General features: G+C 54.2%; 1 protein-coding gene across 6 annotated transcripts in view; it reads left to right on the forward strand.

Annotated features, from left to right (window-relative positions):
- Window positions 1-21,635, forward strand: part of FILIP1 (filamin A interacting protein 1) — a 173,559-nt gene that overhangs the window by 118,499 nt on the left and 33,425 nt on the right. The window contains exon 1 of one of the 6 annotated variants that reach the window (XM_068165162.1): window positions 19,671-19,805. The exons of the other annotated variants lie outside the window; for them this stretch is intronic. The gene's annotated coding sequence lies outside the window, so the exon portion shown is untranslated. Of the gene's footprint in view, window positions 1-19,670; window positions 19,806-21,635 lie in introns of those variants that run through there. 6 annotated transcript variants of the gene reach the window in all.

Raw genomic sequence — 21,635 nt, forward strand, 5'->3', positions numbered from 1 at the left:
AGCCTGAGAGGTGAGCTGCTGGCTGGAGCTAAAGCTGTGCAGGGGCAGTGCCCAGAGGCTGGAGCCTGAGAGGTGAGCTGCTGGCTGGGGCTAAAGCTGTGCAGGGGCAGTGCCCAGAGGCTGGAGCCTGAGAGGTGAGCTCATTAATATTTATACAGATGTAAAGGGTGAGTGTCAGGAGGACAGAGCCAGGCTCTGCTTAGTGATGTCCAGTGACAGGCCAAGGGGCCATGGGTGCAAGCTAGAGTACAGGAGGTTCCACAGGAGCATAAGGGAAACCTTTTTCACTGTAAGGATGACAAAACACTGGAGCAGGCTGCCCAGAGAGGTTGTGGAGCTTCCTTCTCTGGAGACTTTCCAGCCCCACCTGGATGCATTGCTGTGTGACCTACCCTAGCTGATCCTGCTCTGGCAGCAGGGTTGGACCTCTTTTGATGACCCTTCCAACCTCTAATGTTCTCTGATTCTGTGAAGCATCCTGATGATGTCAAGGAATAAGGAGAAGAGCTGAAAGCCCTTGGGTAACCTCTGGGACCTTTGGTGGCAGGAGTCTCTGGTCTGACAGGTGGAGAATGAGAGGGTCAGAGTGGAGCTGCACTGACAGTGGTGCCTGCAGCAGACACCTGAAGAGCAGGAGACCACACAGCAGCAGCAGCAAGGATAAAAGTGGTCCTCACGGCACAAGCATCCTCCTGACCATCAGCCAGACTTTAGGGAGCATGAATTTGGGCATCAGCTGAAGTGGCTGCAGCTAAAGCGGCACTTCCCTAGCCCAGAAAGCTCTTGTGTAAAGCAGGTGTAACATGCAGTGGTACTTAGTTGGTCTCTCTCCTGCCTAGTTGCACCTTCCATCCTTCTCCTTTAGGGAGCAGGGGGCAGGGGTATGAATCTTTAGGATAAGACCAAGGGCAGGGTCCTGCAGCTGGGTCAGGGCAATCCCAGGCACAAATGCAGGCTGGGCAGGGACTGGCTGGAAAGCAGCCCTGAGGAGAGAGACTTGGGGGTGCTGGGGGAGGAGAAGCTCACCAGGAGCTCTCAGTGTGCACTTGCAGCCCAGAAAGCCAACCAGAGCCTGGGCTGCATCAGGAGAAGTGTGGCCAGCAGGGCAAGGGAGGTGATTCTCCCCCTCTGCTCAGCTCTGGGGAGACCCCACCTGGAGTACTGCCTCCAGTTCTGGAGCCCCTATGACAAGAGGGATCTGGAGGTGCTGGAAGGTGTCCAGAGAAGGGCCAGGAGGATGATCAGAGGGCTGGAGCTGCTCTGCTGTGAGGACAGACTGAAGGAGTTGGAGCTGTTCAGCCTGGAGAAGAGAAGGCTCCCAGGTGACCTCATTGTGGCCTTCCAGGATCTGAAGGGGACTACAGGAAGGCTGGGGAGGGACTGCTCAGGATCTCAGGCAGTGATAGGACTAGGGGGAATGGAATGAAGCTGGAGGTGGGGAGATTGAGGCTGGAGGGGAGGAGGAAGTTCTTCCCCATGAGAGTGGTGAAGCCCTGGAATGGGTTGTCCAGGGAGGTGGTTGGGGCCCTGTCCCTGGAGGTGTTTAAGGCCAGGCTGGCTGAGGCTCTGGCCAGGCTGATCTAGTGTGGGGTGTCCCTGCCCATGGCAGGGGGTTGGAACTGGCTGATCCTTGTGGTCCCTTCCAACCCTGGCTGATACTATGGTACTATTTGATCAACTGGACTTTTTCCCCTGGTGGAAAAGGAGAGAGCTCTGTGTAACCTTGGCACTGCCTGGACCTCCCTCTCTGACCTCGGAGGGGCGGTTCACAATGCTGGCGTGTTTAGAGGCGCTAATCTCTCAGCAGTTTGTCTTGTGCTCTAACCCCGTTTGTCGACAGCCCATTTTGCCGCTATAAAAAGCGCTGGGAAGCTCCCATTGATTTTAATGGCTCAGAAACAGCCTTGCGGTGAGGACCCCTGGGCCAGCCCTGCAGGACGGACGGCAGAAAGGGCCTGAAAGGCTTCAGAACGAAGGGGGTGGGCGGGGGGAGGGAGGTTCTTCCACCCGCACGGGCGGTGGTGTGCCGGATAGCGAGCGCCGTGTGGCAGAAAGGCTTTGTTGGAGCTCAGCAGGGGAGAGCTGTGCCGCTGCTTCGTGAACAGTTTGGTCATTTCCAGCGCCCTCCCTCAGACCGCAGGCACTTTTCTCCCCCGGCACACAACGTGCAGTAAGTGCACAGCCAGTGCCTCCTGCAAGTGCTGTCTGAAAGCTGCGCTGCTGCTGCCTGCAGTCACCTTTCACTCTGAGGCTTCCTTCAAGTGCAGAGGGGTTTGAACTGCCTCTTGCTTTCCTTGCTGCAGCTTTCCTTACCCCTTCCCGGTGTGCTGAAGCACTTTCCTCAAAGGCAAGGCCAGTGATCCAGTCTTGTACTTCCCAAACAGTGCCCTGCTAAACCTGGTTTTAGTTAGAGTCTCTTTTTGAACTACATGGACTATGGTGAAGTGGAATTTAAACTGCCCCTTGCTTTCCTTGCTGCAGCTTTCTTTACCCCTTCCCAGTGTGCTGAAGCACTTCACATTTCCCCCAAGGGCAAGGCCAAGGAAGCAGTCTGTACTTTCCCAAGCAGTGCCCTGCTAGATCTGGTTTTAGTTAGACTCTCTTTTTGAGCTACATGGCCATAGTTAGATCTGCTTAGAGGAGACAGCAGGGCTGTGGCCCCAGATCTTTCCTCCACAAAGTTTCCTCCCAGCCTGGGTGTGAAGCTGCCTCCTCTCTGCCTCCCCCATTGCAGCACCCCAGCAGGGAATGCCCTGGCAAGTCCCTGGGAGGGCTGTGACAATGCATTCCTCTGGGCTTCGCTCACCCTGGCACCGAGATGCTCTTGGCTGCTCTGCTGGTGATGTAATCCTGGGCCCACATCACCTGCAAAGGAAACTGATCTGTGAGCAGCAAAGCACACACAGCCTTCCTGACACCAAAATGGGAGTGTTGAGCTCCGTAGCTTCTTCCAACCTCTCTCTTTTTTTAACCCTTTTCCCCCTCTTTTGTGCTGCTGCTTTTCCTGCCCGAGCTCTCCTTCCCCCTCTTCCCACCAGACGGCAGCACCAAGCCTCTCGCTGCCAAGCGTTTGGCCTTTAGTTTCGCTCTGTTCCCTGGGCCCAGGCTGGAGGGTGGCGCAGCTGGGAGATTTTTGTCTGTGCTACCTTTCCACTTTGCATTTTTTTGCCCTGGTTTGCCTGGGTTTTTTTGACAGAGAGTGTAAAGAGGCTGGCAGGGAGCCAGAGGGGCTGGGCAGCCATCAGTCAGCTGTTTGCTCAGAGAACAATCAAGCCAAACACATGAGGTGTTCAGGGCTAATAAATCTCTGTGATTTACCAGCTCCAGGCCAAATGCTGTGGTAGGAATAACCCCCCAGAGGGGTGAGGTGTGTGGTGCAAACACAGTTTCATTACAGTTACAGTATCACCAAGGTTAGAAGAGACCTCGAAGATCATCCAGTCCAACCTGTCACCACAGACCTCATGACTAGACCATGGCACCAAGTGCCACATCCAATCCCCTCTTGAACACCTCCAGTGATGGGGACTCCACCACCTCCCTGGGCAGCACATCCCAATGGCAAATGACTCTCTCTGTGAAGAACTTTCTCCTCACCTCCAGCCTAAACCTCCCCTGGCACAGCTTGAGACTGTGTCCTCTTGTTCTGGGGATGGCTGCCTGGCAGAAGAGACCAACCCCCACCTGGCTCCAACCTCCCTTCAGGTAGTTGTAGAGGGCAATGAGGTCACCCCTGAGCCTCCTCTTCTCCAGGCTAAGCAACCCCAGCTCCCTCAGCCTCTCCTCACAGGGCTGTGCTCAAGGCCTCTCCCCAGCCTTGTTGCCCTTCCCTGGACACCTTCAAGTCTCTCAATGTCCTTCCCAAACTGAGGGGCCCAGAACTGGAACTGAGGGGCCCAGAGCTGGGCAGAGCACAGGTTTGGTCCTCTGACTGTGCAAAATGTTGCTGAGTCCCTTAAATTGCTCTCTACAACTACCTGAAGGGAGGTTGTAGCCAGGTGGGGGTTGGTCTCTTCTCCCAGGCAGCCAGCACCAGAACAAGAGGACACAGTCTCAAGCTGTGCCAGGGGAGGGTTAGGCTGGAGGTGAGGAGAAAGTTCTTCCCATAAAAAGAGATTGGCCATGGGAATGTGCTGCTCAGGGAGGTGGTGGAGTCCCCATCCCTGGAGGTGTTCAAGAAAGGCTTGGCTGTGTCACTTGGAGCCATGGTTTAGCTGTCAGGAGGTGTTAGGGGATAGCTTGGACTTGCTGATCTCTGAGGTCTTTTCCAAGCTGGTTGGTTCTATGACTCAGGTCTGGAAATTCAGTTACTGTTCTGCTTTGCTGTTTCAAAGTTATTCTCCAAGATCCCTGAGCCATATTTGTGGCCTGACTTTCTCTCCTTGTTTTCCCATCCTGTGATGATTGTTTCTGTGTCCTGGTTTCCAAACTGTGACCCTAAATAAGGGAAAGTCAGCCCGATGGGAGTGTGGGAATTCACCACTGCCCACAGCAGTTGCTCATTTGACCACACACTGCTGGCTGTAGTGCAGCACTGAGTCACTTCACTCTCTGGCTACTTTGCAGTGAGTCTCTCTCTACACTCTTAATCTTGTAATGCAGAGGACAAGAGCTCCACTTTTGAATCTTTCCTTTTCAGGCTGACATGCTGTTTGGATAGCTTGGAGAGGTTGTGTTCTGTCCAGGCTGGCCTTTGGAGGTCCTTTGCAGCCCAGCCCATTCTGTGTCTCTATGACTCTATGATTCTATGCTTCTGTGACTCTGTGAGTCTAGGATTGTAGGGTTCTGTGGGGAGGTGGTGGAGTCCCCATCACTGGAGGTGGTCAGGAGGAGACTTGATGGGGTGCTTGGTGCCATGGGTTAGTTGATTAGGTGGTGTTGGATGATAGGTTGGACATGATGATCTTGAAAGTATTTTCCAACCTGGTCTATTCTATTCTATTCTATTCTATTCTATTCTATTCTATTCTATTCTATTCTATTCTATTCTATTCTATTCTATTCTATTCTATTCTATTCCATTCCATTCCATTCCATTCCATTCCATTCCATTCCATGACTCCAGGATTCTAGGATTTTCATTTCTTCCCAGGAGCCCAGCTCCCAGGCTCTGTGGCAGTCTGCTGTCTTGATTTCACAGGGAGCCAGGCAGGCTCTTCAACTCTTCTGAAAGCAGTGAAGGAAAAACTCCACACAGGATTTGGTAGAAATACAGAATGTTATTGAAAGTCTTAGACTATTAGTGGGACTGCTTGAAAGAATCCACAAAGATGATTAGGGGAGTGGAAGATCTTCCTTAGGAGGAGAGCCTGAGGGAGCTGAGGGCTCTGGAGCTTGGAGAGGAGGAGCCTGAGAGGTGAGCTCCTGGCTGGGGCTAAAGCTGTGCAGGGGCAGTGGCCAGAGGCTGGAGCCAGGCTCTGCTGGGGGCTGCCCAATGGCAGCAGAAGGGGCAGGGGTGGAAGCTGAGGCAGAGGAAGTGCCATGGGAAGAGGAGGAAGAATTTGTTGGCTGTGAGGGTGAGAGAAGCCTGGCAGAGGCTGCCCAGGGGGGCTGTGGAGTCTCCCTGTGTGGAGCTCTTGCAAGGCCAGCTGGATGTGTTGCTGTGTGAGCTGCTGTGGGTGACCCTGCTGGGGCAGGGGGGTTGGACTGACTGAGCTTTGGAGGTCCCTTCCAGCCCCTGGGATCCTGTGATTCTGTGGCATCTTGGCATTCTCCAGACAGTTTAGGGGAAGGTCTCTGACTGCACAGGACATTTCCCAACTCATCAGTCATATGCTTGGTGAATCACCCTGTACCTTTCTGCACAGGTAAGCCTCTGCTGAAAGGGAAAGCCAAGATGCTGAAGCTTGGGTGCCTGCTAGCTTGTCTTCATCCCAGTAAATAAGTTGCCTGCCATTTTCACAGCAACTCCCTGGAACCTGGCACTCCAACTGGAAGCCCTTTCTAATAGTTTAGAGAGAGGAAGTCATTTTCCCTGCATGCCCCTGGCTCATTTCTTGCTTTCTTTGCCTCAAAACAAGATGATGACAATGTAAAAAGATGGCCTCAGCAGAGCTGCGAACTTCTACTGATTTCAGGAGTGTAATAACTCTGAAGCAGGCTCCTTAAATGTTACAATTGTTTCCTATTGCACCCGGGACAGAGTTTGGGTTTGTGAGCAGATTCTGAATGAAGTCATTTCCCCCCTCCCCCCATCTGACCCTTGAATTGATGATTTGAGTAATCAAACCTGCTAGGAATAATGAACTGCCCCTCAGCTTAGGAGAGATGTTGAGCTGCTGTGTCCAGAGAAGGGCAACAAAGCTGGGGAGGGGTCTGGAGCACAGCCCTGTGAGGAGAGGCTGAGGGAGCTGGGGTTGCTTAGCCTGGAGAAGAGGAGGCTCAGGGGAGACCTTCTTGCTCTCTCCAACTCCCTGAAGGGAGGTTGTAGCCAGGTGGGGGTTGGTCTCTTCTCCCTGAAAAGCAGCATCAGAACAAGAGGGCACAGTCTCAAGCTGTGCCAGGGGAGGTTCAGGCTGGATGTTAGGAAGCAATTCTCTCCAGCAAGAGAGATTTGCCATTGGGATGTGCTGCCCAGGGAGGTGGTGGAGTCCCCATCCCTGGAGGTGTTTAAGAAGAGCCTGGCTGAGGCACTTGGTGCCATGGTTTAGTTGATTAGATGGTGCTGGGTGATAGGTTGGACTTGATGATCTCTGAGGTCTTTTCCAACCTGGTTAATTCTGTGTTGTGTAGTTGTGTTGGAGTAATTCTGTCTGGAGGGCTGGGAGGCTGATGCCTAGTTAGAGCTGCAGTTGGAAGGAAGGCTGAGTCACCACGTGATGCCATTTCATCCCATCCTGGAAGGCACTGAAAGCCTGGACACTTTTGAGGACTATCCAAGTGTGAAGAGGTGGATTTGGATCAAGTCCCAGCTCATGGCAAGCCTCATGTTGTGCAAGACTTGCAATAGTTTCATATTGTTCCTGCACAGTCTGATGAGTCTGTTTGTTCTCCCCTCTGTGACACTGCCTTCGGAGCTGGAACCCCAGGGCAGATCCCTTACTTCAACCTGAACTGTGAGCAGTCACTGCCTTGCAGTCAGCTGGAGATGTAAAAGGGGTCCTGCAAAAGGGATGGCCTTCAGATTTCACTGAGCTGTGCAGAAATGCTGTTTGTCATTGCCAAGGGTTTTAACTGATTGCTTTTAATAGATCACAGGCTCACAGCTCACAGGATGCTAGGGGGTGGAAGGGACCTCTGGAGAGCTCCCAGCCCAAGCCCCCTGCCAGAGCAGGAGCAGAGAATCCAGCACAGGGCACACAAGAACACATCCAGACAGGGCTGGGAAGGCTCCAGAGCAGGAGACTCCACAACCTCTCTGGGCAGTTTATTCCAGGGCTCTGGGAGCCTCACAGTGCTTAAGTTCCTCCTCATGTTGAGGTGGAACCTCCTGTGCTGCAGTTTCCATCCATTGCCCCTTGTCAGGGAGCAAGTGAGCAGAGCCTGCTCCCTCCCTCCTGCCCCTCAGCCCTCAGCTATTGATAGCCATTGATCAGATCCCTCTCAGCCTTCTCCTTTCCAGACTGCACAGCCCCAGGGCTCTCAGCCTCTCCTCTCCTGTGATGCAGTTTATATCCATGCCATCTGCCTTGGAGGGGCTACCCTGACTCAGTGAGCCTATATGGAAGCTTTCCTGACCCTAAACAGCTGTCATGCTTTTTTCATCTTCTTTCCACCAAAGGGTCCTGCAAGATCTCCACCAGCAGTGCAGGACACCCCTAAGGAGGTTTATGTCTGCATCATTTCAGTTTCCATTTCTTTTTAAGGATTATATGTGGAAAAAGTCTTAAGGCAGAAGAAAAAACCTCAGAGGGTGCAAACCTGTCCAGTGGGTAAGAAATTGGCTGGATGGTCACATCCAAAGAGCAGTGGTCAGTGGCTCAGTGTCCACATGGAGACAGGTGGTGTCCCTCAAGGGTCTGTAATGAGACCACTGCTGTTCCAATGCCTCAGCTTCCACCCCTGCCCCTTGTGCTGGCATTGGGCAGCCCCCAGCAGAGCCTGGCTCCAGCCTCTGGCCACTGCCCCTGCACAGATTATCAACAACAAGGAGCTCACCTCTCAGGCTCCTCCTCTCCAAGCTCCAGAGCCCTCAGCTTCTCCTCATAAGGAAGATCATCCACATCCTGGTCTCCAAACTGGTGACACATGGGTTTGATTGGTGGACCACTAGATGGATAAGGAACTGGCTTGATGGCCGCACCCAAAGAGTGGCTGTCAATGGCTCCATGTCCCAGTGGAGGCCAGTGACAAGTGGAGTCCCTCAGGGATCAGTCCTGGGACCTGTCTTATTCAACATCTTTGTGGGGGACATGGACAGTGGCATTGAGTGCACCCTCAGCAAGTTTGCTGATGACACCAAGCTGTGTGGTGCAGCAGACACGCTGGAGGGAAGGGAGGCCATCCAGAGGGACCTTGACAGGCTGGAGAGGTGGGCACAGGCCAACCTCATGAAGTTCAATAAGAGCAAGTGCAGGGTCCTGCATCTGGGTCGAGGCAATCCCAGGCACAAATACAGGCTGGGCAGTGAATGGCTGGAGGATAGCCCTGAGGAGAGAGACTTGGGGGTGCTGGTGGACAAAAAGCTCAACATGAGCTCTCAGTGTGCACTTGCAGCCCGCAAAGCCAATCAGATCCTGGGCTGCATCAGGAGAAGTGTGGCCAGCAGGGCAAGGGAGGTGATCCTCCCCCTCTACTCAGCCCTGGTGAGACCCCACCTGGAGTACTGTGTCCAGTTCTGGAGCCCCTATTACAAGAGGGATGTGGAGGTGCTGGAACGTGTCCAGAGAAGGGCCACGAGGATGATCAGAGGGCTGGAGCACCTCTCCTATGAGGACAGACTGAAGGAGTTGGGGCTGTTCAGTCTGCAGAAGAGAAGGCTCCGAGGTGACCTAATTGTCGCCTTCCAGTATCTGAAGGGGGCCTACAGGAAGGCTGGGGAAGGACTTCTCAGGATATCAGGTAGTGATAGGACTAGGGGGAATGGAATGAAGCTGGAGGTGGGGAGATTCAGGCTGGATGTGAGGAGGAGGTTCTTCACCATGAGAGTGGTGAAACCCTGGAATGGGTTGTCCAGGGAGGTGGTCGAGGCCCCGTCCCTGGGGGTGTTTAAGAGCAGGCTGGATGAGGCTCTGTCCAGCCTGATCTAGTGTGGGGTGTCCCTGCCCATGGCAGGGGGGTTGGAACTAGATGATCCTTGTGGTCCCTTCCAACCCTGAATGAAACTATGAAACTATGAAATCATAGAATCATAGAATCAATAAGGTTGGAAAATACCTCAGAGATCATCAAGTCCAACCTGTCACCCAACACCTCCTGACAGCTAAACCATGGCTCCAAGTGCCACATCCAAGCCTTTCTTGAACACCTCCAGGGATGGGGACTCCACCACCCCCCTGGGCAGCACATCCCAAGGGCCAATCTCTCTTGCTGGGAAGAACATTTCCCTCACCTCCAGCCTAAACCTCCCCTGGCACAGCTTGAGACTGTGTCCTCTTGTTCTGGTGCTGCTTGCCTGGCAGAAGAGACCAACCCCCACCTGGCTACAACCTCCCTTCAGGGAGTTGCAGAGAGCAAGAAGGTCTCCCCTGAGCCTCCTCTTCTCCAGGCTGAGCAGCCCCAGCTCCCTCAGCCTCCACTCCCTTCATCATCTTTGTGGCTCTGCAGTGGACTCTTCCTTCTTTCTTCCAGGTGAACAAGCAGACTGCAAGCCATGAAACCTTTGGTGGTGGTGGGGCTTTTTTATCCACTGGATAGAAACACAAAGCTTTTAAATAAAGCTTTTTTTTCCCTTCTTCTTCAAATATGATTTACTCAATTTTTGGTTCAGCTCTGGGACTGAAAAAAGAAATCAATTACTCACAGCCTGTAAGCTGTGTGACTCCTCAGAAGTTACCCAGCTGCTAATGGTAGGGAATGATTAATAGCAATGCAGCTGAATCTGTAATGCCCTCATGTGAAAAGATAAAGAAATGAGCAGCAAATGAGGCTAAATTACAGCAGAGTGACAGCACTGCTCCTCTGGTGATGGCAATTATGGCATGGGTGAAAAAGTGTCTCTTGGTGACAAGTCCATGTGTCACAGGGTGGAACTGCCTGGAGGGCTCCCTTCAAAATGGTTCTTTTTCCTGGGCACTGGAAAGGGAGAGATCATAGTGTCACAGTATCAGTCAGGGCTGGAAGGGACCACAAGGATCAGCCAGTTCCAACCCCCCTGCCATGGGCAGGGACACCGCACACTACATCAGCCTGGCCACAGCCTCAGCCAGCCTGGCTGCAAACACCTCCAGGGACAGGGCCCCAACCACCTCCCTGCACAACCCATTCCAGGGCTTCACCACTCTCCTGGGGAAGAACTTCCTCCTCCCCTCCAGCCTGAATCTCCCCACCTCCAGCTTCATTCCATTCCCCCTAGTCCTATCACTGCCTGAGATCCTGAGCAGTCCCTCCCCAGCCTTCCTGTAGCCCCCTTCAGATCCTGGAAGGTCACAATGAGGTCACCTGGGAGCCTTCTCTTCTCCAGGCTGAACAGCCCCAACTCCTTCAGTCTGTCCTCACAGCAGAGCAGCTCCAGCCCTCTGCTCATCCTCCTGGCCCTTCTCTGAACACCTTCCAGCACCTCCAGATCCCTCTTGTCATAGGGACTCCAGAACTGGATGCAGTACACAGATGTGGTCTCTTCCCTCACTGAAGTGCAGCCTTCCCCTGCGTGGCTTCACCTCTTGTCACACGATGCACAGCCTTCAGTGTTCTGTCCCTGTGCAAGCTCCTGGCTGGGAGACAGCCCTGGCTGCCAAAAACAGCAGGAGAAAAGCAGTGTCCCAGCTGGTGAGAGGCAGATGGGTGGTGTGGAGGACAGGGCATTGCTGCTTGCAGTTGTGGTGCAATCACAGAATCACAGCATCCCAGGGGCTGGAAGGGACATGGAGAGACCATCCAGTCCAAGCCCCCTGCCCCAGCAGGGTCACCCAGAGCAGCTCACACAACAACACAGCCAGCTGGCCGTGGAAGAGCTCCACACAGGGAGACTCCACAGCCCCCCTGGCTTCTCTCACCCTCCTGTTTCCATGGCACTTCCTCTGCCTCAGCTTCCACCCCTGCCCCTTGTGCTGGCACTGGGCAGCCCCCAGCAGAGCCTGGCTCCAGCCTCTGGCCACTGCCCCTGCACAGCTTTAGCCCCAGCCAGGAGCTCACCTCTCAGGCTCCTCCAAGCCAAGCTCCAGAGCCCTCAGCTCCCTCAGGCTCTGCTCCTAAGGAAGAGCTTCCACTGCCTGCAGCATCTCTGTGGCTCTGTGCTGGACTCTCTCCAGCACTTCCCTGAGCTCCTTCCTGACCTGAGGGGCCCAGAGCTGGACACAATCTTCCAGATGTGGCCTCAGCAGGGTGGAAGAGACCTCTAATATCATCAAGTCCAACCTAAGAGCATCCTGGCCATTTAACCATCTCCTGAAGTGCTCTGACCAGATGTTTTTTGAACATCTCCAGGCATGGTAACTCCACCACCTCCCTGGTGGAGTTTCAGTGCCTGTTCCAATGCTTGACCACTCTTTCAGGAAATAAATGCTTCCTAATATCCAACCCAAACCTCCCCTGGCACAATTTCAGGCCATTCCTTCTCATTCTATCACCTGATACTAGGGAGAAGAGGCAGACCCCCACCTTGCTGCAACCTCCCTGCAGGGAGCTGTAGAGAGCAATGAGGTCTCCCCTCAGCCTCCTCCTCTCCAGAAGAAACAATCTCAATTCCCTCAGCCTCTCCTCACAGGGCTGTGCTCCAGACCCCTCCCCAGCTTTGTTGCCCTTCTCTGGACACGTCCAAATGTCTCAATGTCCTTCTTAAATTGAGGAGCCCAGAGCTAAGGAGCTTTTCCCAGCCCAGTGCATGCAATCACATGAATGATGCTCCTTCCTAAACCCAGGTCTTAAACTTCTTCCTCCCTCTTTGTCATTCCTCTTTTGAATGCTTTCCCATGCTTGGGAGCCTCTCCTGGTGATTCCAGACACCCTCACTTGGATTGCTTGGTGCTGAAACAAGGCAGTGCTTCTTGGGAGGCTGTTTCCCCTCATTGTTCCTGACCAATTGTTTTAGTCACTCTATTAAATACATTATGCCAGTGGGGCATCCACTGGGAAGCAGTGAGGTGGAAAAACTTGGGGTTTAGAAGTAGGACACAGGAGTCTTTCAGCCCCACTCTGTCACTGGATCATCTCATGTTGAGGAGGGATCAGTGAGAAGAAGCACAGAAGAAAAGGTAGCAGCATCCTGGCCAGGGAAGGGATTGTCCCCCTGTACTCAGCACAGACCACAGAATGAACCAGGTTGGAAGAGACCTCAGAGAACATCAAGTCCAACCTATCACCCAGCACCATCTAATCAACTAAACCATGGCACCAAGTGCCTCAGCCAGGCTCTTCCTAAACACCTCCAGGGATGGGGACTCCACCACCTCCCTGGGCAGCACATCCCAGTGGCCAAACTCTCTTGCTGGGAAGAATTTATTCCTAACATCCAGCCTGAACCTCTCCTGGCACAGCTTTAGACTGTGTCCTCTTGTTCTGGTGCTGGCTGCCTGGGAGAAGAGACCAACCCCCATCTGGCTCCAGCCTCCCTTCAGGCAGTTGGAGAGAGCAAGAAGGTCTCCCCTGAGCCTCCTCTTCTCCAGGCTAAGCAGCCCCAGCTCCCTCAGCCTCTCCTCACAGGGCTGTGCTCCAGACCCCTCCCCAGCTTTGTTGCCCTTCTCTGGACACCTTCCAGCATCTCAACCTCTTTCCTAACCTGAGGGGCCCAGAGCTGGCCACAGGACTCCAGGTGTGGCCTGAGCAGTGCTGAGCACAGGGCAGAATGCCAGCTCATTCATCCCCATGAACACCTTGCACACCAGAAGTCATTTAGAAAACCCAAGGTGGAGACCAGTGCAGGTGAAGATGGCTTAGCAGGGAGGGTGCTCTGCTGGAGCAGGGGGATGTGAAGCAGCTAAGGATGAAAATGGCAGATCCACAGGGGGCAGCAAGGAACCGTGCTGCCAGGTGCACTCCTCCAAGCTCCCAGGACACCTCTTCCACTGACTCAAGAGATGTCAAAGGACCACAGCTCCCTGCTAGCACACTGCTGCTGCTCATGCACAAAACAACCACAGAATGTTAGGGGCTGGAAGGATCATGCAGTCCAACCCCCCTGCCAAAGCAGGATCACCGAGGGCAGGCCACACAGGAACACATCCAGATGGGGCTTGAAAGGCTCCAGAGAAGGAGACTTCACAACCTCTCTGGGCAGCCTGCTCCTGGGCTCTGTGGCCCTCACTGTAAAGAAGCTTTTCCTCAGGCAGTGGTGGAACCTCCTGTCTTCCAGTTTGTGTCTGTTGCCTCCCATCCTATCACAGGGCACACATGAAAAGAGTCTGACCCCTTCTTGACACCCACCCTGCAGATATCTGTAAACACTGATCAGATCCCTCTCAGCCTTCTCCTGTCCAGACCAAACAGCCCCAGGGCTCTCAGCCTCTCCTCCCCAGGCAGTGCTGCAGTCCCTTCAGCATCCTTGGAGCCTCCCTTGGCCTCTCACCAGCAGATCCCTGTCCCTCCTGAACTGGGCAGCCCAGAGCTGGATGCAATACTCCAGGTGAGGTCTCAGCAGGGCAGAGCAGAGGGGCAGGAGAACCTCCCTTGAGCACACTCTTCTTAATGCACCCCAGGACCCCGTTTGCCTTCTTGGCCACAAGGGTACATTGCTGCCCCACAGATAACTTGCTGGCTACCAGGGCTCCAAGGTCCTTCTCCACAGAGCTGCTTTCCATCAGGTCAACTCCTAATCTGTGCTGGTGCCTGGTGGTGTTCCCCCCTAGGTGCAGGACTCTACACTTACTCATGTATAAATAATGACCAAACCAGAGTATGAAACAGGATTCCTGACACAGACAGCTCCTGCTTCAGCTGTAACCACTTTTACTTCAGGGGCTCCCACCAGTAGTGCAGATACTGAGCTTTCCCAGGTATCCAAAGGACACACACAGTGTTCAGAAAGCAGAAACCCAGGAGGGGGAAGGAAAAAAAACAACACATAAAAGGCAAGAAAAACAAAGCCAGAAATGCTTTTTGTTAGATCTTGGAAGGATTCTTTCATAAAAGGCAGCACTGGGCTGCATTCAGAGGAGTGTGGCCAGCAGAGCCAGGGGGGTTCTCCTCCCTCTCTGCTCTGCCCTGCTGAGGCCTCACCTGGAATCCAGTTCTGGGCTCCCCAGGTCAGGAGGGACAGGGATCTGCTGGAGAGAGGCCAAGGGAGGGTTACAAGGATGCTGAAGGGACTGCAGCACTGCCTGGGGAGGAGAGGCTGAGAGCCCTGGGGCTGTTTACTCTGGAGAAGAGAAGATTGAGAGGGGATCTGATCAATGTCTATCAATAGCTGAGGGCTGGGGGCCAGGAGGGAGGGGACAGGCTCTGATTGGTTGCTCCCTGGGATAGGACAAGGAGCAATGGATGGAAACTGCAGCCCAGGAGGTTCCAGCTCAGCATGAGGAGGAACTTCTGCCCTGGGAGGCTCCCAGAGCCCTGGAGCAGGCTGCCCAGAGAGGTTGTGGAGTCTCCTGCTCTGGAGCCTTCCCAGCCCTGTCTGGATGTGTTCCTGTGTGCCCTGTGCTGGATTCTCTGCTCCTGCTCTGGCAGGGGGCTTGGACTGGAAGCTCTCCAGAGGTCCCTTCCAACCCCTGACATCCTGTGAGGCTGTGATACCCTAACAGGGCAATTCTCATGCTGCAAAGAGAGTGAGAATTTCCAACGCAGGCAGCAAGACTTCTTTAGCAAGATCTGAGGAGCAGTCAGAAAGGGCTGCATGCACACGTGGGTGTGAGTGAGTGCACAGCCACTCTGACAGCTGCAGGGAGCAACCTGCTTTAAATAAGGACAAAGGTGACCAAAGGCAGCTGTCAGCACAGCTCACCGAGGGAGGCATTGCGGTCTGCATGACGTATGCCATAGGAAATGCATTGCCTGAGCTACAGCAGCACCGGGGCCAACTCGAAGTGCTTTTGTCTTAGGGCTTTTTTATGCTTTGGGTGGGTTTCCCCCACCCCCCTCAGGCTTTTCCTCCAAAGTCATGTTTGAAGAATTTGCTGTATTTGTCCTCATTATCTCTTCACCTCCAAAAGGCCCAGTGGATCACCTCCTTCACCTTCACCAGCCCATGAAAATCAGCTGCTTTCCTCCCTCAGTATCTCTCTTCCATCAGGGTACCTGCTGTGCTCAGAGCAGGCAGCTGGCTGAGTGGAAAGTGGAGGACAGGTCTGGCTTAGCAGATGAGGTTGATCCACCCAGAGAAGGAAGACATTAAAAAAAGCCAAACAACAAGCAAACTATAAAACATCACAGAATGGTTTGGGTTGAGGCCCCTTCCCTGGAGATATTCAAGGTGAGGCTCCATAAGGCTCTGGGCAGCCTGATCTAGTTGGGGATGTCCCTGCTGGCTGCAGGGAGGTTGGACTGGATGAGCTTTGGAGGTTGCTTCTGGCCCAGACCATTCTGTGATGCTATGATGCTATGATTCCATGATTCTATGATTCTGTGATTCTATGACTCTATGATTCTGTGATCCTATGATTCTTTGATTCTATCATCTAGGTCCAACCTCCTGGCATTGGCAGGGACACCTTCTATAGCCCAGGTTGCTCAAGGCCTCATCCAACCTGGCCTTGAACACCTCCAGGGAGAGGCCATCCACAGCCTCCCTGGGCAACCTGTCCCAGTGCCCTTAATGTAGAGGACTTCTTCCTTATAGTCACAGAATCAACCAGGTTGGAAAAGACCTCAGAGATCAGCAAGTCCAACCTATGACCTAATAACTAACACCTCCTGACAACTAAACCATGGCTCCAAGTGCCACATCCAAGCCTTTTGTGAACACCTCCAGGGATGGTGACTCCACCACCTCCCTGGGCAGCACATCCCAAGGGCCAATCTCTCTCTGGGAAGAACTTTCTCCTCACCTCCAGCCTGAACCTCCCCTGGCACAGCTTGAGACTGTGTCCTCTTGTTCTGGTGCTGGTTGCCTGGGAGAAGAGACCAACCCCCACCTGGCTACAACCTCCTATGATGGAAGATTTTCAATGCTTTGAGGGTTCCATCAACTGAAAAAACTAGGTCTAGCAAGCAGTGCAGTGCACTTTTGTAGTGTATGGGAGGAAACACAGATTCAGGATGGTCTGGGTTGGAAGGGACCTCCAAAGGACACCCAGTCCAAGCCCGTCTGCTGTCAGCAGGGGCATCTTCAGCTAGATCAGGTAGCCCAGAGCCCTGCTGAGCCTTAGGAAAAGCTCTGTTTGGCACAAATGGAAATATTTGGGCTTTTTAGACCACATCAGAGAGCTGAGAGAGTTGGAAGTGCTGCCTTTGCTCTGAGTGTCCTGTGTGTTTCTGCACTGAAGAGAAAGCCAAGGGCAAGCAGGGTGCTCTGCTGGAAAGGTTACAAAGCTCTGCTTACAGAGGATTTTCTAACCAGACCATCATTATAAGACCAAGGGCAGGGTCCTGCATCTGGGTCAAGGCAATCCCAGGCACAAATCCAGGCTGGGCAGGGACTGGCTGGAAAGCAGCCCTGAGGAGAGAGACTTGGGGGTGCTGGTGGACAAAAAGCTCAACATGAGCTCTCAGTGTGCACTTGCAGCCCGCAAAGCCAATCAGATCCTGGGCTGCAGCAGGAGAAGTGTGGCCAGCAGGGCAAGGGAGGTGATTCTCCCCCTCTACTCAGCCCTGGTGAGACCCCACCTGGAGTACTGCCTCCAGTTCTGGAGCCCCTATTACAAGAGGGATGTGGAGGTGCTGGAACGTGTCCAGAGAAGGGCCACAAGGATGATCAGAGGGCTGGAGCACCTCTCCTGTGAGGACAGACTGAAGGAGTTGGGGCTGTTCAGTCTGGAGAAGAGAAGGCTCCCAGGTGACCTCATTGTGGCCTTCCAGTATCTGAAGGGGGCTACAGGAAGGCTGGGGAGGGACTGCTCAGGATATCAGGTAGTGATAGGACTAGGGGGAATGGAATGAAGCTGGAGGTGGGGAGATTCAGGCTGGATGTGAGGAGGAGGTTCTTCACCATGAGAGTGGTGAAACCCTGGAATGGGTTGTCCAGGGAGGTGGTCAAGGCCCCGTCCCTGGGGGTGTTTAAGAGCAGGCTGGATGAGGCTCTGTCCAGCCTGATCTAGTGTGGGGTGTCCCTGCCCATGGCAGGGGGGTTGGAACTAGATGATCCGTGTGGTCCCTTCCAACCCTGAATGAAACTATGAAATTTGTCTCCAAGATCCACAAGAGGAATCCATTGCTCTGACTCTGGAAAAACAGAAACATACTGAGATGATCAGCTTTGCTCACAGGAGGCAATGATTTCTCTCTAGGAAGTCAACTTCGTCTCTTGTAAAGTATCTGGTAAATGAGGTAGGGAAGGAATGATGCACGTTTCCTCAGGAAAATGTGACTCTAGCCCTGCTGTGTTTGTAGCATGGATTTCCTACAGGGTGCCAGTCACACCCCCTGAAGCACAGGTTGTGACTTGGTCACCCCAAGGCTGATTCTCATTTGGGGGAATTTGTTGGATCTGGGCTTTGATGTGCAGAAGTCTGGAGCACTCATTCCTGTGCTGGAGCTGTGATGTGAGCAGATGCAGCACCCAGTCTCCAGTGCTCTGAAAACCACATAGTGTCATAGTATCAGTCAGGATTGGAAGGCACAACAAGGATCATCCAGTTCCAACCCCCCTGCCATGGGCAGGGACACCCCACACTACATCAGCCTGGCCAGAGCCTCAGCCAGCCTGGCCTTAAACACCTCCAGGGACAGGGCCCCAACCACCTCCCTGCACAACCCATTCCAGGGCTTCACCACTCTCATGGGGAAGAACTTCCTCCTCCCCTCCAGCCTGAATCTCCCCACCTCCAGCTTCATTCCATTCCCCCTAGTCCCATCACTCCCTGACACCCTCAAAAGTCCTTCCCCAGCTTTCTTGGAGCTCCCTTCAGATCCTGGAAGGCCACAATGAGGTCACCTGGGAGCCTTCTCTTCTCCAGGCTGAACAGCCCCAACTCCTTCAGTCTGTCCTCACAGGGGAGGTGCTCCAGCCCTCTGCTCATCCTCCTGGCCCTGCTCTGGACACCTTCCAGCACCTCCACATCCCTCTTGCAATAGGGGCTCCGGAGCTGGAGGCAGGACTCCAGGTGGGGTCTCCCCAGAGCTGAGCAGAGGGGGAGAATCACCTCCCTTGCCCTGGTGGCCACACTTCTCCTGATGCAGCCCAGGAGCTGATTGGCTTTGTGGGCTGCAAGTGCACACTGAGAGCTCCTGTTGAGCTTCTCCTCCCCCAGCACCCCCAAGGCTCTCTCCTCAGGGCTGCTTTCCAGCCAGTCCCTGCCCAGCCTGGATTTGTGCCTGGGATTGCCTCGACCCAGGTCGACATCCCAGGTCCCCTGGAGCAGGTATCCCAGTCAAACTCCTGGTCTCTTTGTCCTTCCATCTCCCAGCCAGAAAGAAGTAATTCTGTTTTCTGAGGAGTGTGTGGTGAACAGGGTGCTGAACAAAGAGCCTAAAACCAATCATTAAGCACCTGGTTTCCTGGTGAGAAGGGTCCAGCCTGCATGCCAAATGACTTGAGAGGGTCCTCAGGAAAAACACTGAGAGAAGACAGAGTTATAGAATCATAGAATCGTTAGGGTTGGAAGGGACCTCAAGGCTCAGCCAGCTCCAACCCCCTGCCATGGGCAGGGACTCCTCACACTGCAGCAGGTTGCTCACAGCCACATCCAGCCTGGCTGCAAACACCTCCAGGCAGGAGGCTACTCAAAAATGTAAACACACATTCTTTCTGGACAGTGCCATTTGACATGACGTGCTTGTAGTGGCTTTGGATAGTGCAAGCTTCTCAAGAGGAAGGTGGAGAGGAAACGAGGAAAGAAAAGGTGAAGAAGGGGAAGCTGAAAGAGAAGAGTGGCTTCTAATCCCCCTGTAAAGACTGAAAAGGTGACTGTGAGCAGTCTAGAGAATCACTCGGCAAACAGAAGGAAATCCTACATTCTTTTCCATTGCTCGGGAACAAAAGGGCTGATTGAGGACTTCTTCAGTGCAGGGAGCCGGGGGAACGGTGCGTTTCAAGCCGCCCGCAGACTCAGCCTTGCTGCTACTCATTCATTCCCGAAAGCAAATTTCCCTCACGCTTTTACCAGCTGCTCTTCAGCCCGGCGAGCGCTCGCCAGGCCGCGGCCCCGGCACGGCGAGAGAGCATCCCGAGGAGCTTTTCATCGCTCAGCGGGATGGACTGGGAAGCAGCGCTGTTGCGCATCCCGCTCGGGTTAAGCGCAAGCTGTTCCCAAGGCTCTCTGCCATCACGTTATTCTTTCTTAATCGCTAACCTATGAACTGCGAGCCCGGGGTGTGTGTCTGTGTGTGTGCCTGTCAATCATAAACTCCGGGAAAGCGCTGTCATGGGAAGCGCTGACAGAGGGGAGCCGCCGGCTCCCTCCAGCCCTTCCCACCCCTCCTGCCCCGCCGCGGCGGCTCCACCCCTTCCCCCCTGCCCCGGGAGGCCGCGCACAATGCCGCGGCCCCGGACACTGTCCCCGCCCGGCCCCCCAGGGCCCGGCCCGGCCCCGTGGGCTGGGGCGCAGCCATCACCTGGCAGCGGCCTGAGGGCTCCGTCCCCCGGCGGCGGGGCCGGGCCGGGCCGTGTCGCGGTGCAGGCTTCGCTGCGTGCCGTGCGCGTTGGGTGGCTTGCAATTGGGGGAAAAAAGGCTGAGTATAAGGTAGGATAATGAGATTGTGTTTTAACTGCGCTGCTTCTTCTGGGACATGCACACTGCCGGTGAACCGAGCGGCTGGGAGACTGGAGCGGGGTCTGGGTCCGGCGGCGGGGAGGCTGGAGCGGGGTCCGGGTCCGGCGGCGGGGCGGCTGGAGCGGGGTCCGGCGGCGGGGGGCTGGAGCGGGGTCCGCGGCCGGCGAGGGCAGCGATGCCCAGGGCAGCGCCGCTGCCGCGGCTCCGGCTGCAGGCGGTCTGGCCGCTGCACAGCTGCGCGCAGCCCCCCGGCGGTCCCGGGCTGAGCTGAACGCTTGGCTGCAGCCCTGGGAGAAGCTGCACCTGGAAGCCTTCTGCTGCGGGACTTCCCCTCCCGGACAGCGCCCGAAGGGTCAGGGAAGGATAACTGGAGACAAGTTTGGCACATTTCGTCCCTCAGCTGAGCGCTGCCGCTGCGTTTTCTCCCGGGTGCTGTTCGTGTGCTCATTCCCTTCCCCTCTTCTGAGCTGCGAGTTTAACGTGGGCATCTTGCTGCGGGGGTTGGAGAAGAGCGCCGGTCCCGGTGTCATACCGCTCCATAGCTTGAGCCGGGTAGGTCGGGTCTTGGTCTTAAAGGTCTTTGGTGCTTTATCTAATGGCTTGAAATTGTGCCAGGGGGAGGTTTCGATTGGGTATTAGGAAACCTTAGTGAAAGAGAGTGGTCAGGCGTTGGAAGAGGCTGCCCAGGGAGGGGATGGAGTCACCATGCCGGGAGGTGCTCAAGCGATGTAGAGACTCTGGGACCTGGGTTGGTGTGCATGGTGGTGTTAGGTTGAGTGCTGGACTTAGAGATCTTTTCCAGGTGAAACAGCTCTGTGATTCTGTGCTAAGGCGGTGGGACACCGCATCTAGGGAGTGTTCCTGCTCCAAAGCACTGCCTCTGCTCGCTGTTCAGGGGCAGGCAGACAGCTCATTGCTGTTGACATTTTCTCAGCACACTGGATTTTAGTTTTGACAGAAAGTGTAGCTAAAAAGAGGAGGGGAAAGTTGTTGTGGAGGACAGGCAATGCCTCCTCCTAAGTAAAGAAAATGTTTCCTTTCAGTGTACTTTGGGAACTCTCATGGAGTCTTGGATATTGTTTTGCTTTTGATAGAATTTGATACAACCTCCTCTGAAAAGTTAGTTCTCAGTGGAGACTATGCAGGGGTTTGTACTTCAGCCTTGTATAGCAGGCAGCCACAAGGAATTGGAGGAGCAATGGATGTAAGCTGCAGCACAGGAGGTTCCACCTCAACACAGGGGGGAAATTCTTCCCTGTGAGGCTCCCAGAGCCCTGGAGCAGGCTGCCCAGAGAGGTTGTGGAGTCTCCTTCTTTGGAGGCTTTCAAGGCCTGTCTGGATGTGTTCCTGTGTGCCCTAAGCTAGATTGTGTGGTCCTGCTCTGGCAGGGGGGTTGGACTGGATGGTCTCTTTGGGTCCCTTCCAACTCCTGACATCCTGTGAGCCCGTGATTGCCTTTAGAATTACTAGAAGTGATTTATAGATATATGAAGTTTTGATTTATTTTCAGAGTTGTTTCTGTGCTAAACTGAATCTGGGCAGCTCTGTAGCAGGCTCCTTCAAACATTTGTCTCTGTGCCTTGCCTCTGAATAGAATACAACTAAGCAGGTTGGAAAAGACCTCAGAGAACATCCAGTCCAACCTATCACCCAGCACCATCTAATCAACTAAATCATGGCACCAAGAGCCTCATCCAGGCTCTTCTTGAACACCTCCAGGGATGGTGACTCCACCACCTCCCTGGGCAGCACATCCCAATGGCCAATCTCTCTGGCTGGGAAGAACTTCTTCCTAACATC

The sequence above is a fragment of the Melanerpes formicivorus genome, unplaced genomic scaffold (genome assembly GCF_026170545.1).
Source record: "Melanerpes formicivorus ecotype bairdi unplaced genomic scaffold, bMelFor1.0.p_v2 SCAF_85, whole genome shotgun sequence".
Taxonomy (NCBI): Eukaryota; Metazoa; Chordata; class Aves; order Piciformes; family Picidae; genus Melanerpes; species Melanerpes formicivorus.